The sequence below is a fragment of the Danio aesculapii genome, chromosome 19 (genome assembly GCF_903798145.1).
Source record: "Danio aesculapii chromosome 19, fDanAes4.1, whole genome shotgun sequence".
Taxonomy (NCBI): Eukaryota; Metazoa; Chordata; class Actinopteri; order Cypriniformes; family Danionidae; genus Danio; species Danio aesculapii.
The window spans coordinates 13,853,854-13,861,918 of record NC_079453.1 but is presented as its reverse complement, the minus strand read 5'-3'; positions in this window follow the sequence as shown (position 1 = coordinate 13,861,918).

Sequence of the window (8,065 nt, the reverse complement as noted above, 5' to 3'; positions counted from 1 at the left end):
CTTAGATTCTTGGGTCCTGGACGATAGGAAATGGAGAAATCAAAACGTGAGAAGAAAAGTGACCATCTGCTGCTGGACTGGACATAGTCTCTTGGCCTCTTTGATGTATTGGAGGTTTTTGTGATCTGTGATCACCTGGACGGATGTTTGGCTCCCTCCAACCAGTGACGCCACTCCTCCAAGGCTAGCTTGATTGCTAGAAGCTCCTGTCTCCTATGCTGTAATTCTGCTCCGCCGCCAACTTCCGAGAGAAAAGGCACAGGGATGCAGTCGGGGCGGTGTATCATGATGTTGAGATAATACTGCCCCGGCCGGTGGATGATGCGTCCACTTCCACCACGAAAGGAAGATTGGGTCAGGATGAGTCAGGAGTGGGGCCCTTGTGAACTCCTTCTTAAGAAGGCGGAAGGCTGCGGCTGCTTCTTTGGTACTCCAGTCCTTTGGGCTACCCTTGAGGAGATTAGTGAGAGGTGATGTAATCCTGCTGTAGTCCTTGATAAATCGTCTATAAAAGTTAGCAAACCCAAGAAACCTCTGGAGCTCCTTAATGGAAGTGGGTTCTGACCAGGATAGAACAGCCTCAATTTTCTTCCCATCCATACGTATACCGGTTTGGTCAATGATGTATCCCAGGAAAGAATCGACTTCTGGTGGAATGAGCATTTCTCTCTTTGAGGTAGAGGTGATGTTCTCTCAATGTGTATAGGACCTCCGCAACGGTTGGCGATGTTCGGCCTCACTCCGGGAGTAAATGAGGATGTCATCTGTACACTATTACACAGTGGTGAAGAAACTCCCGGAGGACTTCATGAATGAAGTTTTGGAACGGAGGGGGCGTTGACCAGACCGTAAGGCATGACCTCATATTCATAGTGGCCAGTAGGGGTCACGATGCTGTCTTCCATTGGTCCCCCTCACGTATTCTTATCAGATTACGCGCTGCGGAGGTCCAATTTAGTGAAGACTTTAGCTTCTCGGAGCTGTTCCAAAGCGGCTGGTACCAGGGAAGGGGATATCGGTATTTTACTGTACCGTTATTTAGGACCCTGTAGTCGATGCATGGACGCAGCCCTCCGTCCTTCTTGGCCACAAAGAAGAAGCTTGAGGCGGCTGGTGATTTTGAGTGACGTATGTACCCCTGACTCAGAGCCTCCCTTATGTAATCTTCCATTGCCTGATTCTCTGGAAGCGAGAGCGGGTAGATCCTACCTCTTGGCAACTGGGCATCTGGAACTAGGTCGATCGTCGCGCATCCCATGGCCGATGCGGCGGTAGCTGGGAAGCTCTCTTGGGGCAGAAGACACATCAGAAAGGAGCTGTTCTTCCTTAGGAATGTGGATAGACTGCTTCTCAGGAGGGCTCTCGACCGATGTTGCAAACAAAGAAATGGGGTTCCGACCTTGAAGAGGGAGATTTGGAAAACAGGCAGGTGTACATCCAGATCCCCATTTCTTTATCTCTCCTGTGCCCCAAGAGATGATGGGATCGTGCTTCACCAGCCACGGGCGCCCTAGAATGATGTCCATATTTGCACCCTCCAGAACCAGAATTGAATCCTCTCTTGATGTAACACCCCCACTTGAAGAAGGATGTCTTCCGCATTGTCGATGGATACGGGTCGAAGATCGAGTGCACTGGGTTATCGGTTGTATCTGGTATATGCGAGGACGCCTCAGTACGGAGGTGGAGTTGACGACAGAGGGATTGGGAGAGGAAGTTCCCTGCTGACCCGGAGTCGATGAGGGCTGTGACAAGGAGAGAAATAGAGGCAGTAGTTATTTGTACGGTGGTAGTAATGGTTTACATTGTTCAATATTCGTACTGAATACACTCACTGAAGTCCGAATGGGACGAAGGGGACACTCCATACGGGTGTGTCCACTGACACACGCAGTATAGACACAGACCCCGGGTCAGCCTCCTCTGTCGTTCCGCTGATGTCAGTCTTCCAGACTCTATTATCATGGGTTCTGGTTCTGGAGAGGCTGTTGACTCAGGGCGATTGGAGGAGTGCAGACGAGGGGGTGATGGTGTCCTGTTGATAGGAACGGAGACGATCGGAACATCGGAGAGAATGTTGGATGAATCTCTCCAGACCCATTGTATCATCTAATGTGGCCAGTTGGATTCGGAGAGTGGGTTCCAAGCCGAGCCGGTACGTGGTCAACAACGATCTCTCATTCCATCCACTTGCAGCTGCTAGAGTGCGAAACCGGAGAGCATATTCCTGTGTAGATGAGTACCTTGCTTTAGATGATACAGCTGCTCTCCAGCGGCTACTTCCCCATCAGAACGTCCAAACACCTCTTTGAAATACTCCGTGAAGGTAGTGATGGAATTCATGACCGGCCCGGCTGGTTCCAGATCGTCTCAGCCCATTAAGTGCAGGCCCAGAGAGTAGAGATACGATGTAGGCGATCTTTGACTATCTGTGGGATATAGAGAAGGTTGCATTTCGAATATGAGGGAACATTGTAACAGAAAACCATTGCACTCCCCCGCTCCGCCTGAGTAGGGCGCTGGTCGGGCCATGGGACTGGAAGGAAGGGCCGAAGAAAACTGTGGAGGCGGAAGTGCTCGGTGCTGGTGGTGCGTTGGAAAGTGGAGCTGGTGGCTGTAGAATCCGCTTCAACTGGTCCACCAGCTCTTGAAAGTGATCGGGGGTGCTCATGTTGTCGTCGTTATTGGTCCGGGCTTCTGTTATGAAGCGGACAGGAGACAGAGGTAAGGAAACGTTAGGGTGTTTATTGAATGACAACAAGGAGCACATGAAGGATAGCCAGGAGGATCAGGAATGATGTTGGGGTCTTCTCCTCCGTGGCTGGGTAACAGGAATACACGAGGATGGACAGCACACACCAGATACAGCTGACAGAGGATGACACAGACTTGGAAGGACTGGAAGACAGGACGATACGGGAGGACCAGGAAGACTAGGGAGGAATACAAAGAGAACATAATATCCAAAAAATAATGCTAATTCTCAGTTGTAAATCTAAATGTGGGGTGACAGTGGTTGAACATTTACTTGCAAACAACATGTACATTTAGTTCATACACAGGTTCCATAATAAGTTCCATTTTTAAAAAAACTTTCTTTTTATCCCAAGGGAGGGCTATGCCAAAATCAAGCCAAATCTCAGTTAAAATGAAGTTCATGGGCTTGTTATTTGTCAACAAACAAAAGAAAACAAAAGGACAAACTGACGCCAGACCATTCAAAAGCAAAGTAACATTTTACCAGTGCTTAAGCAGACAGCCAGTTGTTAACGGGAAGATTTAAGTTGAATGCTAAGAATCCAGCACAAAGACCTTTTAGATCCAGGGCTCATTGAATGTCATTGACTTTAGGGGCCGCTTTCCTTTTGAAACATTTGGCTCCGGCTGCAGCTTTTGGGCTTTCAGACTGAGCCACCAGGTTGTATAGCAACAGAAATACTCGGCCACCGGCTCTCCCCCACTTGAAAAGAATGAATCAGAGATCTTTCCACCTACATGCGTTTCACATTCACTCTCTTAGTCATAGTTGTCTGAGTATAAATGAAGCTTTTAAGCTTCTTTACCTCTCATTTCTGCTGTGCAACTGTGCTAATGAACTCAGATTAAAATCTTTCTCAAAGTCAGATCCCAGCAGGCCTCTGGCTGAGAGGTTCCCACATGGGCACCATGACACAGCCCATCTGTGACAGCGGCGTGATCTACGACTGTTTATTTTGTCCCCCTCCACCACTACCCATGAGTCTGAGCGTGATGCATCACCTGTGGTCTGTGCCGAGGGCTCTCCTCGCTCTCCGCCATGACGAGCCTGGAACCCGTCCAAGAGAATCCTGGCCAAAAATACTCTGTATTCTCAAGATTTACGCTGTTACTTAAAAATTAAGCGCATACGTTCACTGGAATAGTAAGTGGAAGCAATTTGTTATAGCGACCTGTTGATATTCGGCGAGCATCCACTGATTACAGTTATTAGGAGATGCTCTTTTTTTTAAAGAGCCATATGGTGTATTTTAATACTTTTATTTTTTCATCATGTGGCTGTTTGTGTATGTATGCAATCTGCAAAATCGCCCACAAAGGATTTTTTGGGTCTAAAAGAGAGGTTGAGCTAACAATTTCTGGTTCCCTAACTGGTTCCCTAATGTCTGGAACATTAGTTTCTGATTCCCAGACTGTTTTATGTTGGTTCGCTAGGAAAGTTTTCTTTTACCTTAACAGAACATTCTCCGTAAGGTCTTCTTAAAAGGGTGGGCTCACAAAAATTTTAAATTCTCTTATCAATAATTACTCACTCTTATGTCGTTCCAACTCCCTGAGAAATTCGTTCTTCTTTAAAAATGCAAATTTAAATATTTTACATAAAAACAAGAACCTTCTGACTCCCCATAATGTTCCAGAGACACTCCAGAAAGTCCAGAAAAGAAACCTAAACCATTGTCAAAACATCTTTAGTGGCTCAACTGTAATTATACGAAGCTCCAAGAACACTTTTGTGTGTCAAACAAATGGTAAAACTAGTGGCGTAGTGGACGAGGGCCCAGCGAGATGGCCCCCCAAAAAGGCAGAGCTAGACGCACAACTGAACGCTATTGCTTTACAGAGATATGTCAATCGCTCGTGCAACAAGCCAGAATGAAAACAAAGGATCCATCATGTTCTAAATACACAGCTGAGAAATTACACCATAATAATATATACATATAATTATGAGCCATGGTGAACCCGAGCTAAAACAAACCTTGTTGTTGTCTTGAGTACAGCCACAAAGCTAAAAAGAAGAGTAGATTCTACTCTGTGCTCTGTAGTTTTTGACAAGGCCGTCTAAAGCGTGAGCGGTTTCGCTTTCTTGCACTCGCCGAGCATCTATATTTGAAATAACAAACTTCTTCAGCTGATGATATTAAGGTGCGTGTAATTATTGAAGTGCTTCTGACATCCGATCCCATCAGAAATGAACAAACGCGTGAAAAAACAAAGGAGAAGCCAGAAAAAACAAAGGAGCAAATGATTCTTTCAGCAACCAAAAACATGAATAAACTGCCATGTTTAACTATTATCATCACATTTTGCACTCGGAATGATGGAATTACTCTCTAATAAGAGGCTACATGTGCTGGCAAAGATTTCCTTGAGCGAGAATGACGTTGACTGAAACTTTCTGTTGTACACCATGCTCACCAAAAGAGTATCGGTACCCTTTCGTGGAAAGGCAAGCCTGATAAAGGTGACCCGTACCGACCCGTACCGTACTGTACCACTAATAATGGTAATATGTTATAATTTAGGGGATGTTTACCTGACAACTGCACACCAAAAATTAAAAACAGTTTAGTGTACACGCAGCAATGTTGTCAAAATGATCCCAAATTAGATTATAATGGAACGATAACAGTATTTTGAAAAAAATGTGTTCTACATTTTACAACACGTTGTCCTGTAATAGAAAAACGCATATCATGTATCATGTAACAACAACCTGGACATTTTTTTTGTAAAATGTGTGCTTAAAAAGTAAGCTTGAGCATCTTTCTTGTAGTTCAATCAGAATGTAATAATTCTAGCAATGCCAAGGACATTTGATCAGCTCCCAGAGAAAGCAAGAATTGATGAAATGTGTACTTGAATGCAATGGCAGTCACTTTTGATAAAAGCAGCTGGCAAATGCATAAATGTAAATGCTTACTAATTTCCATTAATATTGAAGAATGACTTTGGTTGTTGTAAAAGAAGCTAAAGGCTCAGAGAATACAGTATCAATCAGCCTTAAACACAAAAGACTTTGTAAAAAGGAGGATGCAGAAGATTACAGACTCAGATACGGTTAAATGCACTCTTAAATTGTTTTATGAAATGTACTTTGAAAAGGGATAGTTCACGCAAAAAGGAAAATTCTGTCATTATTTACTCATCCTTCACTTGTTTCAAACCTGTTTGAGTTTCTTTCTTCTATTGAGTGGAAGATACACTAAAAATGTTTTTTTTTTTGACGTGAGACATTGACTTCCATCATATTTTTTGCTTCTAATATGGATGTCAGTGGCTGTTTTTTGAGTATGTGAATTGACATAAGTCTTGCAGTCTCTGCTAGTGAGCTGAGGATCTGAATCAGATGTGTTTGGTTAAGGAGACATGTGCAGAGCTGGTGGTCGTCCAGGAACGTGGTTGAGAACCACTGATCTTAAAATCCTTTTTCTACTGTAAAGAAGCTTTTGTGGAATGAAAAGATTCCATGGATGTTGAATTGTGTTCATAGAACTTCTGACGCAACCAAAGATCTTGTATTCTTTTAAAATGTGCGCCATAAACTCAGTTCAATCAGTATACAATACATGCTATGCAAGCACATTGCATCTCTAACTTTTAATTACAGCTCAGCAGAAGACAACACATCACACTTTTTTCTTAAATGATGCTTATAACCACTGGTTGCTGATACCTTATAAACCGCATTGTGTTTTTATGGCTGTGAGGTGAAAGCCACTGCTGGTTTTGATCCTAAACCAAAGGCATCTGAGGTTATAACTTCATAGTCTTTATAGTGTGACTTAACCACACAAGTCTGTGTGTTTATTACATATGCAGTTGTCCTCAAACTCAACACTGTCACAAGTTCAAAGAGAGGGAGGGAGTGGGGGGTTAACCACATTTGAGCTTTTCTGGTCTGCAAATAAATAAATAAATAAATAAAAACTGCAAGAATAGATAAAGGCAGAGGGCTGTAAATTAATAATCATTTATAGCCCAGTCAAAAGACAGTAAAACTGTCAGGCATGAGAAAAAGTGTCCTCATGGCAGGTACTTTTTTCCCTTCATTTTTTTTCAGTGAATCCCGTGGAATCTAATCTGGGAAGGGAGCCACTGAATTGTCAAGACAACTCAATAATCCAGAGTGGAATTTTCTAAAAAGAGTGGAGTAGAGTTTGACATAAAATGCACAATTATCCTTATGCACATTAAGCAGCACATCCTGGGTGTGCACAGTCTTCCGGGATCAGCTATGTACATTCTCCACGTGAGTAATATCCCAAATAAACAACAGCGTGGCTTAGCTCTGACCTGTGGATTTGCTGGTAGCTGTAAAACACATCGTCTGGAGTGTGCAGAGGAAGGAAGTGGCACTTTGAGCAGAGCAATCAAATTCAAGCACATTCAGACAATAAGGGGGTGACGCCACCTCGGGTAAATTTACCAAAAAAAAACATTCTTTAATTTTATTTTAATTATGTTACTCCTTAAATCATATTTAGAGTTTGGTTAAAATTTTAAACCTGTGTTTAATAACAGATTAGAAAGGTTGTTAACAATGAATTTTTTAAAAATAAAATATAATATATATAAATATAAAATACAATATATATATATATATATATATATATATATATATATATATATATATATATATATATATATATATATATATATATATATATATATATATATATATATATACACACAGTTGAAGTCAGAATTATTAGCCCCCCTGAATTATTATCCCCCCTGTTTATTTTTCTCCCAATTTTTGTTTAATGAAGAGAAGATTTTTTTCAACACATTTCTAAACAAAATAGTTTTAATAACTCATTTCTAATAACTGATTTATTTTATCTTTGCCATGATGACAGTAAATAATATTTGACTAGATATTTTTTCAAGACACTTCTATACAGCTTAAAGTGACATTTAAAGGCTTAACTAAGTTAATTAGGTCAACTAGGCCGGTTATGGTAATTAGTCAGGTTATTGTATAATGATGGTTTGTTTTGTAGACTGTAGATCGGAAACAATATAGCTTAAAGGGGCTAATAATTTTGACCTTAAATGTTTCTTAAAAAATTTAAAACTACTTTTATTCTAGCTGAAATAAAACAAATAAGACTTTCTCGAGAAGAAAAAATATTATCAGACATACTGTGAAAATGTCCTAACTCTGTTAAACATAATTTGGGAAATATTTAAAAAAGATAAAAAAAATGTAAAAATATTCCAAATATATGAACTGAATTATATTTCAGAAATATTTATAAACAAGTGGCAAGTAATACTGAATTAAATGTTAACTTTTATTGTA